At 42.4% G+C, this 16,026-nt stretch overlaps 1 protein-coding gene across 4 annotated transcripts in view; it reads right to left on the bottom strand.

Annotated features, from left to right (window-relative positions):
- Positions 1 to 14,460, bottom strand: part of SIPA1 (signal-induced proliferation-associated 1) — a 92,465-nt gene extending 78,005 nt beyond the window's left edge. For all 4 annotated transcript variants that reach the window (XM_075837406.1, XM_075837408.1, XM_075837407.1 and 1 more), the window contains exon 1: positions 14,317 to 14,460. The gene's annotated coding sequence lies outside the window, so the exon portion shown is untranslated. The remainder of the gene's footprint in view (positions 1 to 14,316) is intronic.
- Positions 14,461 to 16,026: the final 1,566 nt, after the last annotated feature.

The raw sequence follows: 16,026 nt of genomic DNA, 5'->3' as shown, positions 1-16,026 counted from the left end.
GGGGGCTGAACGCCTCCAAACATCTGCCCATTGATTTTAATGGGAAAAAAGGCTTTTCTTACGTGGCCATTTTTAAAAACAGCGCGTAAACAAACACCACATAAAAAAGAACTGCATGTCACTTTTTGGGCCATTTTTGGAGCCGTTTTTCATTGGATCAATAGAAAAACAACTCCAAAAACGGCCGTAAAAAAAAGCTTGATGCTTAAAATCAGAGGCTGTTTTCCCTTGAAAACAGCTCCGTATTTTACAGCTGTTTTTTGTAAAGCATGTAAACATACCCTTAGGGCACATTCACACGTGGCAGAATTTTTCCGCTGCAAATGTTGGTACAGATTTGGGGCAATTACGCAACGAATCTGCACCAACATTTGCATTTTTGACAGGTAATTCAGAAGTTGCAGATATCACAGCAGACTTGCCACAGATTTCAGTTTTTGCATTGCAAAGGCTGAAATCTGCAGTGAAATTCCGCTGCTTCTCTGCAACGTCATGAGCATGCTGCGGAGAGGAAATTCTGTACCGCAGCCTGATTTCCGCACAGTTATTTTCTGCAACGTCTGAACTAACTTTCCTAAAAATGTATAGAAACCAATGTAAAAAACGGCTGCTGCAGAATTCCACTGCGGACTTCAACAGCAATTCCGCCATGTGTGAATGTGCCCTTAATGACTAAGCTATTTTTTAAAATTTTCCATTGTCTCATTCAAAGAGCTATAGCTTTTTTATATTTGCATCGACATAGCTGGATATTGACTTGTTTTTTTGCGGGACAAGTTGTGTTTTTATTAGCACCATTTTGGGGTACATATAATTTATTGATCAATTTTTATTTACTTTTTTTGGGTGGGGAATAGAATAAAAACAGCAATTTTGCCACACTTTTTTGCCTCCTAAATTTACGCCGTTTACCGTGTGGTATAAATAACATAATAACTTTATTCAGCAGGCCGTTATGACTGCGATGATACCAAATTTATATTCTTTTCTTATGTGTTATTACTTTTACACAGTAAAAACCCATTTTTTTTTAAAAAAAAAATTGTTTTTGTGTTGCCATATGTTAGGAGCCATAACTTTTTTATTTTTCTGCCGATGCAGCTGTATGAGGGCTTGTTTTTGCGGGACGACTTGTAGTTTTTATTGGTACCATTTTGGAGTACATATGACTTTTTGATCACTTTTTATTAAAAAAATTTTTAAAGCAGGATGAACAGAAAACAGCAATTCAGGCATTGGCATTTTTTTTTCTCTTTATTACAGTGTTCACCATGTGGGTTAAATAATGTAATAGCTTTATAGTTGGGGTCGTTACAGATGCGCCAATACCAAATATGTGTAACTTTTGAACTTTTTTTTTTGCTTTTTCATAATAAAGCATTTTGTAAGGGGATAAAGTGGGTTTTCATTTTTTTTTATTGGGATTTTGATTTATTTATTATAAACTTTATTAAACTTTTTTTAAACTTTTTTTAGTCCCACTAGGGGACTATACTATGCGATTATTTGATCCCTTTTATAATACACTGCAATACTTCTGTATTGCAGTGTATTACTGCCGGTCAGTGTAAAATTGGGGAAGGCCCTTTTCTGTTCCAGCATGACTGTGCCCACAAGGCATGGTCCATAAGGACATGGTTGGGTGAGTTTGGTAGGGTACAACTTAACTTGCCCACACAGAGCCCTGACCTTAACCCTATTGAAATGCAAATTGGAGACAGATAGATTATATAAAAAAAAAAAGAAAATCACATTGTCAAAATTATATATATTTATTTGCATTGTGCACAGAGAAATAAGTATTTGATCCCTTTGGCAAACAAGACTTAATACTTAGTGGCAAAACCCTTGTTGGCAAGCACAGAAGTCAGACGTTTTTTGTAGTTGATGATGAGGTTTGCACACATATTAGATGGAATTTTGGCCCACTCCTCTTTGCAGATCATTTGTAAATCATTAAGATTTCGAGGCTGTCGCTTGGCAACTCGGATCTTCAGCTCCCTCCATAAGTTTTCGATGGGATTAAGGTTTGGAGACTGGCTAGGCCACTCCATGACCTTAATGTGCTTCTTTTTGAGCCACTCCTTTGTTGCCTTGGCTGTATGTTTCGGGTCATTGTCGTGCTGGAAGACCCAGCCACGAGCCATTTTTAATGTCCTGATGGAGGGAAGGAGGTTGTCACTCAGGATTTGATGGTACATGGCTCCATCCATTCTCCCATTGATGCGGTGAAGTAGTCCTGTGCCCTTAGCAGAGAAACACCCCCAAAACATAATGTTTCCACCTCCATGCTTGACAGTGGGTATGGTGTTCTTTGGGTCATAGGCAGCATTTCTCTTCTTCCAAACACGGCGAGTTGAGTTAATGCCAAAGAGCTCAATTTTAGTCTCATCTGACCACAGCACCTTCTCCCAATCACTTTCAGAATCATCCAGATGTTCATTTGCAAACTTCAGACAGGCCTGTACATGTGCCTTCTTGAGCAGGGGGACCTTGCGGGCACTGCAGGATTTTAATCCATTATGGCGTAATGTGTTACCAATGGTTTTCTTGGTGACTGTGGTCCCAGCTGCCTTGAGATCATTAACAAGTTCCCCCCGTGTAGTTTTCGGCTGAGCTCTCACCTTCCTCAGGATCAAGGATACCTCACGAGGTGAGATTTTGCATGGAGCCCCAGATCGATGTCGATTGACAGTCATTTTGTATGTCTTCCATTTTCTTACTATTGCACCAAGTTGTCTCCTTCTCACCCAGCGTCTTACTTATGGTTTTGTAGCCCATTCCAGCCTTGTGCAGGTCTATGATCTTGTCCCTGACATCCTTAGAAAGCTCTTTGGTCTTGCCCATGTTGTAGGGGTTAGAGTCATACTGATTAATTGAGTCTGTGGACAGGAGTCTTTTATACAGGTGACCATGTAAGACAGATGTCTTTAATGCAGGCACCAAGTTGATTTGGAGCGTGTAACTGGTCTGGAGGAGGCTGAACTCTTAATGGTTGGTAGGGGATCAAATACTTATTTCTCTGTGCACAATGCAAATAAATATATATAATTTTGACAATGTGATTTTCTTTTTTTTTTTTATATATAATCTATCTTTCACTGATAAAATTAACCTAGCCTAAAAATTCTAGACTGTTCATGTCTTTGACAGTAGGCAAACTTACAAAATCAGCAAGGGATCAAATACTTATTTCCTCCACTGTATGTCCGCTGCGTAAAACTCACGACATGTCCTATATTTGCCTGTTTTTCGCGCATCATGCACCCATTGAAATCAATGGGTGCGTGAAAACCACGCACGGCACACAGACGCACTTCCATGTGCCGCGCGTGATGCGCGTTACAGTAGTCAAGACTATGAATGAAAACAGAAAAGCACGCAGCCACGCATCATATGCTGCTGACACACGGAGCTTTTATGGACCTTTTGCGCGCGCAAAACGTCGTGTTTTTTGCGCGCGTAAAATGCACACGCTCGTGTGAATCCGGCCTTAGGGTATGTTCACAGGCAAACGAAAATTAGGTCTGAAATTATGGAGCTGTTTTCAGGCAAACACAGCTCCTGAATTTCAGACGTTTTTGCATATACTCGCGTTTTTCGCGACGTCCATTACGGACGTAATTGGAACTGTTTTTCAATGGAGTCACTGAAAATAAGCTCCAAAAACGTCCCAAGAAGTGACATGCACTTCTTTGACGCGGGTGTTTATTTTAACAGCGACGGGTAAAATTACACCTCGTCTAAACAGAACATTGTAAGACCCATTGCAAGCAATGGGCAGATGTTTTCAGACGTATTAGAGCCGTCTTTTCAGATGTAATTCGAGGCGTAAAATACCCGAATTGCATCTGAAAATAGGTCGTGTGCACATCCCCTTAGACTTGAGTGTATAGAGGTTTCTGTGAATACGGACAAAAATAGGACATGTCCTATTTTTTCATGGGGCCTTCACACGATCCGTTAAAACAACGGTCGTGTAAATAGCCCCATAGAAATACATGCAGTCGTGTGACGGCCGTTAAAAACGACGATTTAAACGTTTGTCTAAATAAGCCATAATTCAGTATTTGTTAGGCTATGTTCAATCTTTTAATGCATTCGAAGTGTGAAGCAGCAGGTAGACATTACATTTATGTGAATGAGAATTTTCACTTTCAGTCTTATAAATGCGTGGTTCTGAAGATTTAGGCTAGGTGCCCACGGGGCGGATACGCTGCGTAAAAATCACCTGGAATCGACCTGGAACCCGCAGTGCATTCTGTCTGAAAAATCTCTCACGAGAGATCACACAGTCTTGTCCTTGTCTGCCGAGAGTTGAAGAGTGAGTGAGAGAGTGCGTTGAAGAGTGAGTGAGAGAGTGCGCGTGCACGCATGCGCGCACAGCTCCGATGCCGCTGACGAAGTTACTCCCGCCACCATGGAACAGAAGAAGAAGAATTCACATTCTTCTTATCCTCTTCTGTTCTGTGGTGACGGCAGAGCTGCGTGTGCACGCGCGTGCACACGCTCTCACTCTCCTCTCTCCAGCTCTTGCTGTGACACTGTCCGTAGATGTTTGGACAGTGTCACAGCGATGTTACGTGCCCCCTTGCCAATTACACGTCCCATTGACAGTTCAGGGTGTTATTTAAATATTGGGAGGCAAATATAACGGCACCGATATCTAAATAACGGAGAAAGATAGGAACATTTTTCATAGTGAGACTAGGTTTTTGCAACCCTGCCGATTACATACTGCATATGTATGGGCAGGTGAAAGTTTCTCTTTAAGGGTATGTTCACACGGCCTATTTTCAGACGTAATTCGGGCATTTTACGCCTCGAATTACGCCTGAAAATAGCCCCTAATACGCCTACAAACATCTGCCCATCGCTTTCAATGGGAATTACGATGTTTTGTTCCCACGAGCCTTTATTTTACGCGTCGCTGTCAAAATACGGGGCGTAAAATGACGGCTCGTCAAAAGAAGTGCAGGACACTTCTTGGGATGTTTTTGGAGCCGTTTTTCATAGACTCTTTTGAAAACAGCTCCAAAAACGGCCGTAAAAAAACGCAGCGAAAACGCAGCGGAAAACGCGAGTTGCTCAAAAACGTCTGAAAATCAGGAGCTGTTTTCCCTTGTTTTCCGCATTTTCAGACGTTTTTTGTTAAGCGTGTGCACATATCCTAATTCAGCAAACATAGAAGTGCATGAGGGCTTTACTGTACCTATGTATGCCATTGTTCTCAGTGTTTTTTCCTGTCACTCCATGTGCTGCAGCACGTACAGAGCTCTTCTCAAGAATATTGCTTCTAGGTGAGAATAATATCATAGATATGACACCCGACGGAGCATAGTACGGCAAAGTACGGCAGCACACGGAGAACACGACAGAACTGTGCCTTGTGCAGAAGGCCTTAAGCTGCAAAAGATTTTCGTAAACTGCTAATAGAACCTTGTTTTTTTTGGCCACATTTTGCAGTTGATCTTGTTCTAGTATACTATATGGGCTACAAATATGATTTTGTAACATTTGTTTTTTGTTTATAGTTATCTTAATTTGATTTAAAAAAAATAAATTGTGTGTTTTTGTTCTATACTGTTATTCTTTTTTTATTCTTTGTCTCCGGAAAGATCTGAATAGACGTTGGGGCAGATTTACTAATGGCAGAAAATTTGACAAAATGGTCAGAAGATAGATATGCCAAATTTATTATTGACGTCTTAGTTGGCTAAGGCCCCCTGCACACGGTCGTGCCCGTAATCATGGCTCATGATTACAGGCATGGCCGCTCACGGTCAGTCACCTGCATTTGCGGTCAGTCACGCGCATAAAGTATAATGCACGGTCCGTAAAATCAAAAAACAGGACATGGCCTATTTTTTGCGGGTCACTTATATACGGCAACGACACCTTCCCGTAAACATACGCGAAGGTGTCCGTGAGCAATAGAAATGAATGGGTCCGTACTTTGATCCGCAATTACACGCAAGTCATTTTTTTTTCCACTGCGGCGGCTCATTTTTGCCATACTGCTTTCTGCTAGACTCGTTTGAGGCGCCTTAAGTGTCTATAACAGTTAAAGGGGTTTTTCCACCTTGGACATTTATAGCATATCCACAGGATATGTCATAAAAGTCTGATAGATACGGGTCCCATCTCTGGGACTGGCACCTATCCCCGGGCCTCCTAAATCCTGTTCTACTTTGCTCGGCTCCCGCTGCCTCCCGGCCACTTCCTGATTAGGTGGTTGGGAGTTACAGAAACAGCCGAGCTTGCTGAGCTACGCTGTTTCCGTAACTCCCATAGAAGTGAATGGGAGTTATGGAAACAGCATAGCACGGTGAACTATACTGTTTCCGTAGCTCCTAAGTTCCAGAAACACCGTAACTCGCCGTGCTACACTGTTTCTGTAACTCACATTCACTTTTATCAAGAAGTGGCCGGGCGGCAGCGGGAACCGAGCAAGGTAGAACAGGGTTTAGGGGGCCCCTTTCTAGAGGTAGGTGCGGGTGCCAGAGGTGGGACCCGCATCTATTGGAAATTTATGGCATATCCTGTGGAAATGTCCAAGATGTCCAAGATGGGAAAACCCCTTTCATAAATGTGGTGCACCAGAATTCAGGCTCAATTTGAGTCAGAATTCTGGCACCTTTTTTTATGTACCCCATTTTCATTACAGCTTCAATTAAACAAAAAAAGCAACAAAGAATAGACAAACTTTATTTTTTCTGTCTGTATCGATCTTTTGTTTTTATACATATTCAGCTAAAAGAGAGGGACCTGCTCACAACTCCTCTCTAAGGGCAGTTTCAGACGTGGTGGAATTGCAGTGGAATTCTCCAGCGGCCGTTTTTTACATTTGTTTCAATACATTTTTAGGCAAGTTAGTTCAGACATGGCGGGCAACTCCGCTGCGGACCATAGGCTGCGGTGCAGAATTTTCCCTCCGCAACATCCACTGTCTGTTGCGGAGAAGAAGCGGAATTTCACTGCGTATTTCAGCCTTTGCAATGCAAAAACTGAAATCTGTGGCAAGTCCGCTGTGATACCTGCAACGTCTGAATTACCTGTCAAATATGCAAATGTTGGTGCGGATTCTTTGCGTAATTGCCCCAAATCTGCACCAACATTTGCAGCGGAAAAACTCTGCCACGTCTGAACGTGCCCTAAAACTGAAAATATCTTCTAGTATTTTCGACCTCATTTAAATATGCTTTTTTTCAATGGGGAGAGAAGACAAGCAGCTTTTAGACACTTCTGAATATAGCTCATCTCCCAGCATAACAAAGGATCAGCATTTAGAAATCCAACATGTCCAATCCTTGTTTCCGCTGACATCTGCCTTAAAGAACAGTCAGGATATCCACATACACAATAAATTATTAGCATATCCCAGCCACATTAATCTCGTGTACAAGGGCAGTTTTACATCCTGTCTATTAATCTCACTGAGGAAAACTGCTGTTATTTTTCTATGATAGATACGAGTATACTCAGGTATGAGGGGATCTCACTGCTCACCATGCCCCTTACCATTATGACTGTGGCTTTATGGCAGCTGCAGGGGATGCCTGTATATGTCATGTACGCCTTGTACCATATAGTAGTAGCCAGCTTCACAGCAATGTTAATGCTATGTATTAAAATATTATAAGGTCCTTCACGCATACAAGGCTGCTTCGTGCACTGTAATCCCGTTCCCCTATTTTTGTGTGTTTGCTCTATGTGCTAGGTTTCTCTCGCAAACAAAAAGGAACATACTGAAGAGCTTCTGGCCTAGGTGGTAGATCTGCACTTTTGATGTGGAAATTAGCTTGCCTTCTCCAATGGAGAACTGACTGATATGCGTGAGTGCTTTGTCTGTACAGCACTGTAGGATACTTATAAATGACTGTACAAAAAAAGAAACATTTAAAGGAGTCATTTAAAAAATTGGCCAATGTAGGAGAGATGCAAAAAAAAAAAGAGCCATTACTTACCTCACGAATTTCTGTCGTTCCAGCGCCGCTGCTCCGTTCCTCCCCGCCGCTGTGTATTGACATAGCTGCAGTGATGATGTGCTTGTATATCCACATGATCGCTGCAGTCAATCACTGGTCTCAGTGGGTATACGCAGAGGATCGCTGAGGCCAGTGGTTAGCTGCACCTATCACGTGGGTATACGGGCACGTCATCGCTGCAGCTATGTCAATACACAGCGGCGGGGAGGAACAGAGCGGCGGCGCTGGAGCGACGAGGATCTGTGAGGTAAGTAATGGCTCTTTTTTTTTCTTTTGCATTCCTCTTACATTGGCCAATTTTTTAAATAACTCGGAAAACCCCTTTAAGCCCTTGGCGCAGAATAATGTACATGCACTGAATAGAAAGGCAGCGATTTGCGCACGTATGTGATTGTGCGGCCACAGAAGCTGGCAGGGCTTAATAGGAGCTGGTATAACTTACAATACACTGCAATACATAGGTACTGCAGTGTATTGTACCAGCGATCAAACGATCACTTGTTCAAGTCCCCTAAGGGTACTAAAAAGTGGAATAAAAAAGTTATCAAAAAGTTGCATGTACCCCAAAATTATAGCAATAAAAACTACAGCTTGCCCTGCAAAAAACAAGTCCTCACACAGTTCCATCAATGGAACAATGCTAAAGTCATGGGTGTTAGAATATGGTAATACAAAACAGTTTTGATTTTGTAGGTAAAAGTAGTACATCCAAAAAATCTGTAAAAAATTTGGTAATTGACCCGCAGAATAAAGTTGAAATGTCGGTTTTACCGCACGGTGTACATCATAAAAACAAAACCCAAAAAACAATGGAGGATTGGCAGTTTTTTTTACATTCCACGACACAGATTTCCAGTACGTTATATGATACATTAAATGGTGCCGTTGGTACCAAAAAAAACAAGCCCATATACGGCTGTATTGACGGAAAAATAAAAAGTATATCTTTTGGAAGGCGGAGAGGAAACAAAGGAACAAACAAAAAATCGCTGCTGCGACAGGGGGTTAATATATAACGTATTTAATCATTGTACTTAATGAGTATTCAGTAAATAAGATGTTGGATACTGTGAGGGAAGCTATTGTCTTATAGCAAACTTCATGTCGCTACGCCCACTATGACGCAGAAGAAACAGGGAAACAATTGGACATTATACAGATGTCTCTGAATAACAATGATGCATGGATAGCAATGTGTGGTAAAGATAAAGGTGGGAAGCCGCCCTCACCTCTTTTGTGGAAAGGGGGCATGACTTCTCAAAAGAGGCCTGGCCACTACGGCTTGACACATTTATTATAATCTACGCCAGAAAACTGGCGTAATTTATCGTGGAAATTTACGCCAGCTCCTTACTGGTATAGTTGACACCATGTGGGGCGTTGCGAGGAAGAGGGCTTTGTACCTTGCTCCCCCCTGATCAGAAATGCAAGCTCACATCACAGCTTTTCTTCTCCACTCCTAGTCCCCCAAGCTCCCTCAGTCCTAAGAAATTGACTGTCCTCAGTATAGGCCATTAATACCAGATCAGTGGGGGTCCAACCCCTGCTGATCAGCTGTTTTGACGAGGCTCGTACGAGCGCTGCTTCCCCTTTATTCCTTACCTGCTCTTACTGTGAATTGCCGACATATTTGGAGCGGCGTTTCACAGTGTTACATTCTTACATTTACTTAAATGGGAGAAGGCTTCTACTCTGCTACATTTGGAGCGGTGGTTCACAGTATTACAGCAGGTAAGGAATGAAGGGGGAGCAGTGCACGTACGAGCGCCGCGTACCCTTCAAAACAGCTGATCGACGGGGTACCGGGAGTCAGACCACCACCGATCAGGTATGGATGGCCTATCCTGAGGATAGGCCATCAATTTCTTATGACTGGAAAACCCCTTTAAGACATTTCACAGCTGCTCAACAATCTGCACCTCAGTGTGAACAAGCCCTGCTTTTGCGCCTACTTCACACTGTGAAAATACCTGCAATGTTTCTGCTATGGGAGAAAAGAAATAAGAACAAAAATCAAAACTAATGGGGGAAATTGATAAAGACTGGCATTTCATACGCCAGTCTTAGGGTGAGTTTTTTGACAAGTTTTTTGTACGCGGAAACCGCGCCGCAAAACGCGCCAAAAAACGGTCGAAAATGCCTCCCATTGATTTCAATGGGAGGCGGAGGCGTTTTTTTCCCGCAAGCGGTTTTTTCACCCTATCTTCGGGCTTTTAAACCTCTGACCTCCCATTGACATCAATGGGAGGCAGAGAAAGCGTATTTCGCTGCTTTTTATGCTTTCAATGGCGTGCAGGCAGAGGAAAATCTGCCTCTAAATTACAAATGAACTTTTGAGGCAGATTTTCCTCCTGCAAAAAACTCTGTGTATACTCACCCTTAGGCTATGTTCACACTGAGCATTTTGCAGGCAGAATTTATGCCTCAAAATTCAGTTTGGAAGTTTGAGGCAGATTTTCTTCTCCCTGCACGACGATTTTCGCAGCGATTTTCGCTGCGTTTTTCGCCCGCGGCCATTGGGCGCTGCGGGCATAAAACACCGCGAAATACGCTTTCTCTGCCTCCCATTGAAGTCAATGGGAGGTCAGAGGCGGAAACGCCCGAAGATAGGGCATGTCGCTTCTTTCTCCCGCGAGCCGGCTTTACTGCTCGCGGAAGAAAACCGTCCCCGCCTCCCATTGAAATCGACGGGAGTCATTTTGGGCTGTTTTTGACGAGCTTTTTGGCGCGGTTCCCGCGTCAAAAAACTCAGTGTGAACTTGGCCTTAAAGAGGTTTTCCAGTCCTAAAAAATTGATGGCCTATCCTCAGGGTACGACATCAATACCTGATCAGTGGGGGAACCGACTCCCGCCACAGCTGCCGATCAGCTGTTTTGAACCGCCCGCAACGCCCGTACAAGCTTCCCCTTATCTGCTCATACTGTGAATTGAAGACACACTTGTAGCGGCGGTTCACAGTCCTACAGTCTTACATTTATTTAAATGGGAGAAGGCTGCAATACTGTGAACCGCCCTACAAGTGTGTCGTCAATTCACAGTATGAAGGGTTGGAAATGAAGGGAAAGCAGCGCTTGTACGATCGTCATGGCTCCTTCAAAAAAGCTGAAGTCAGACCCCCACCGATCAGATATTGATGGTCTATCCTGAGGCCATCAATTTCTGAGGACTGGCATCATAAGATTCATTCTTCTTTAAATCCATTTATTTCAAGATATCTACAAAACTCCCACATGTAAAATACTCGGGTTTCATGGTTTCAGGAGCCCTTATTACTATAAAGACTATTATTTCTGGCTATTGTTGTAAATATGTACCATGTGGCTGTGCCTATTGACTAATTCTGCTGTAAATGTCACACAAAGAGAAAATAATAATTATAAATTTGGTTAGATAATAATATAAAGTGCCCTTTTGGTGTCTATGCTTATACCAACATGTACTCCCCCTCTGCACAATATTAGCAAAGAAGTGAAGGGCGACTGACCCCTCCTCTGCTACCAGGAGTAGGAGATGTTGTAGGTAAGTGACCCATATTTACACAGAACATGCTATCGCTCTGGTTGCCAGCAGTGGTCACAATAACATGTCATTCCCTTAGATAAAATTAAAGTCACACTCCAGCATGATGCAATTTGTTACATGTGACTTCCATTTTTTCCTACAGAAATTCTGTAAAGGAAAATGTTAAACCAGGTTTATAGCTTTGCTGCAAGAACACGGCCTGCAAGCGTAATAGCCCTAAGGCAAAGTATACAGTAGAAACAGTATACAGTATAGCCCTAAGGCAAAGTATAAAGTAGAAACAGTATACAGTATAGCCCTAAGGCAAAGTATACAGTAGAAACAGTATACAGTATAGCTCTAAGGCAAATTATACAGTAGAAACAGTATACAGTATAGGCCTAAGGCAAAGAATACGGTAGAAACAGTATACAGTATAGCCCTAAGGCAAAGTATACAGTAGAAACCGTATACAGTATATGCCCAAGGCAAATTATACAGTAGAAACAGTATACAGTATAGCCCTAAGGCAAAGTATACAGTAGAAACAGTATACAGTATAGGCCTAAGGCAAAGTATACAGTAGAACAGTATACAGTGACGCCCTAAAGCAAAGTATACAGTAGAAACAGTATACAGTGTAGCCCTAAGGCAAAGTATACAGTAGAAACAGTATACAGTGTAGCCCTAAGGCAAAGTATACAGTAGAAACAGTATACAGTGTAGCCCTAAGGCAAAGTATACAGTAGAAACAGTATACAGTATAGGCCTAAGGCAAAGTATACAGTAGAAACAGTATACAGTGTAGCCCTAAAGCAAAGTATACAGTAGAAACAGTATACAGTATAGCCCTAAGGCAAAGTATACAGTAGAAACAGTATACAGTATAGCCCTAAAGCAAAGTATACAGTAGAAACAGTATACAGTATAGGCCTAAGGCAAAGTATACAGTAGAAACAGTATACAGTGCAGCCCTAAAGCAAAGTATACAGTAGAAACAGTATACAGTATAGCCCTAAGGCAAAGTATACAGTAGAAACAGTATACAGTGTAGCCCTAAAGCAAAGTATACAGTAGAAAATGATTAATGTGAGTTCCATACTCTTTACAGCTCTGTTTTCACACATCCCCAGAACGGCTCGGCAAGTCGTGCACTGAGCTATTTCATTGTCTCCCAGTTCATTGTGAGGAAATACATTTGTATACCTTATGAATAAATAATTTTACCACAGGATGGAAGAAAGAGGAATGGAAAAGAGAGCAGAGGAATACACTGGGGGGAGATAAGTGTTAACAATGATTAGTATTGAGCAGTGAACAGAGGCCCCTCTGTATAATGAAACCGCCTCCTAGCATGACATACTGGTCTGTATTATCCGGCCCTGCCAAACCAGCCTGTACTGTACATTGAAATGCTAGCCAAATATAAATTACACAGAAAACCAATAAACACATGACTGCGAGCCCACGTAAGACACGTTTACATTACTGGAACTGTGCAGTATACAACACAGAGCATTACATAGATACCTTCCTGCATATGGCAGGAAAAATACCAGGGGCGGACATACCATTTGGGCAATCTGGGCAGCTGCACATGGACCCAGTAGGTAAGGGGGCAACTATCAACCTAAAGCACCCTTCCTCTGTCTATTAGATTGCATGTAAATGCCTGAGCTAAAGAATTGTATGGCTAACAATTACTGATAGACTGTTAGAGAGACATAAGGGTGATTCATGATGAGATGTAGGAAATCAGGGGGCCCATATACTGTTCTTGCACAAGGGCCCTCAGCTTCCAGTGTCTGCCCCTGAAAAATACTATATCGTGTAAGTCCTTTGTTTGCAATGGAAAATGTGATACTAATGTAAAGTCATTAGAAGAAATGACAACAAATGAACTTCAAATAACGAGAGACTGGGAGAATTCACCATGCAAATACACTGACAGCCAAGGAAGATTCAGTACTCCAGGGACCAGATTGGGTTTCACACACAGCCAGGACTACAAAGACCACAATGCATTGCAACTAAAAGAGTGTCTGAATGGTCATAATGCAATGCACAGATTTTAGTGTAATAATGTCCCTATAAATGACAGCTCCCACTCCCTGTCATTCATGTATCACACACACCTCTCCTGTCTTCTCTCCCTCCCTTGTGTTACTCACATGCACCTCTTCCCCTCCTCTCTGTCTTTCTCTCTCCCCACACATCCTCCCCCCTCCCCCGACTAGGTCTGTCACTTCCTCTGTCTGTTTCTGCTCCATATGCATTTTTTTCTCTGTCATCCCAACGGAAATTAGAGAAACAGAAAAGAAGAAAAATTACTTTCATAGCTGGCAAAAATAAAACTACAGATCTGGAAGACTTGTTATATCTATGTCCAGCACATATGAGACTAGTGGACTCCGCTCACTATTTACAAAAACCACAGTAGTACAATGGAACATGTGGAGTTCGCAGGCTTTGGCTGTGAAAAAATCTTGTCTCACAATACACAGCCCATATACATCACAAATGGAGCATTATTCCAGCCATAAAGGTAACATATGCCCAGATGTGTCATTGTGCCTACATATAAGATATAATAAATGTCACCATGTGCAATGAGCCACGTACTGGCAGTGCCCACTCCCCAATTATACCAAGGACGGTACTACAGACAAGCATCAGGTACATGTCAGGCTACAGGTAATGTTAGCACAGAGGCGATAGTTGTCTACTAGAGCACAAACCCCAGGCACATACATGTAGAGCCCTCATTCCATACAGACACACACACATATAGAAGACACGTACATGTGTGCGGTCAATGTCACCTACCTCTGTGATCATCTGCTTTTCTCTCTGATCTGTGGCTCTGCTTGCTCTCTCCTCTCCCCAATACCCTCTTTCTCTCAAACAGCTGCAGGCTGCTGCTTCACTCTGTCAGTTTCCTCCCATCAGCATCTCCTCCTCTGACCTCTCTCTTCCTCCACCCCCCTTCCACTTCCTCACTCCCTTCCTCCCATCCTCCCCCTGAAGGGTGTCACAGTGAATTGGGAGCCATGAACCTCTCCTTCCTCACACCGGCTGACACATCACTGATTTTTTTCCTTTTTTTTACCTTACAGAATTGTAATTTGGAGATCAACCACCGAGTCTGAGCAGTATATATGTATTGTATACAACTTCAGAGCATCTTCGAGTAACTTAAACACCCAAGACCTGCTTCCACCAAAGGCCCATTTCTGTCTGCGCAATGCTAGCTGCATAACAAAGGCCATGAATGAACAGTGGTGTGCAAGGAAAACAGTCATTTGCTTCTCACAAATGTGACAAAGTATCCTTGCTTTTGTTAACATAAAGTCTGACAACAAATTGTGACAAAACAAACAGGCGTCAAGGGTAACAAAATGAAATCGTGTGAATCTCTAGTGGAAGGACCACTATTTCTGTGTGATGACTGTTTTACGAATAGTTACATTTATGTACTTGCCAAAAACGTAACTTGAAGACTGGACTAAGAGTGTTGCCATAATGGCTGCGTGCAGTGGCCACGTGCTACACTTTGCCAATGCCTTATGCAACTTATGCAGATCTTTTTGTTCTTCTATATTTCAGAGAATAGGGAGTGGATAAGATGTGTGCCTTCTCAAGTATTTTAATACGTAAGGAACTTACTTAATAAAATACTTAAAAGTTTATTCCCATCTACATAAATCTAGCTATTAAGCTCACCCTTCTAAAGATATAAATTTTTGTAATTACCTTGCTTTATCCCAGCGATGTCGTTTTCTGGATATTCTTTCCTCTTGTGGCTGTCAGACCCTCTTTGTTTGTAGCTCGTTGTCTAGGGATCCGGCCACCACTATTTACCTTTAGCGGTGGCCACGCTTGCGCAATCATATCCTCTCCGTCCCTTGGAGAGGATGTCATTTCTATCATGAACGCGTATATCGGCGCATGCGCATTAGATGCCGGGCCGGCCACCAGTCGTGAGGAGAAATCAGCGGTCCGCTCAAGGTACTGCATGTAACGTGTGTGTTTGTGTCTTTGTGTGTGTGTGTGTGTGTGTGTATGTGCATATGTGTGAAGGGTGCCGTGGTGTTGCAATTCACGGTGTGTTCGGCTCAACCAGGCTTACCATGCCTGGTTGAGACGAACATTCTCCCGATGCTGCTAGAACTACATTTGGTAGCAACGACGAGAGCGCGCACACTGCAGAGCGGCTTGATTGACATCGAGCCGCTCACGCCCCTTTTTATAAAAGATAATCAGCACTAGCTGAGTTATCAAGTTTAAAAAAAGTTAGGAAATGATTTTTTTAAACATTTTAACAGCAAATGTTTTTTTATTTAATTTCCGCTTAGAATGCCTAAAAAAAATAAATTTGACTCAACTTGGGAATAACCCTTTAAGTAAGGCACACATCCTAACCACTCACTAAAACTCAAGGTAAAGGAACAAAAAGATTCCGTTTTGGCTGATATCGGGCACTGCTGAGTATTGGAAAGAATCTGCAGATTTGCAAGGTCTTATAAAAGTAACACA

This window comes from Rhinoderma darwinii, chromosome 9 (assembly GCF_050947455.1).
Source record: "Rhinoderma darwinii isolate aRhiDar2 chromosome 9, aRhiDar2.hap1, whole genome shotgun sequence".
Classification (NCBI taxonomy): Eukaryota; Metazoa; Chordata; class Amphibia; order Anura; family Rhinodermatidae; genus Rhinoderma; species Rhinoderma darwinii.
The sequence above is the reverse complement of the archived record's forward strand: the minus strand, read 5'-3'. Positions and strand labels throughout refer to the sequence as shown.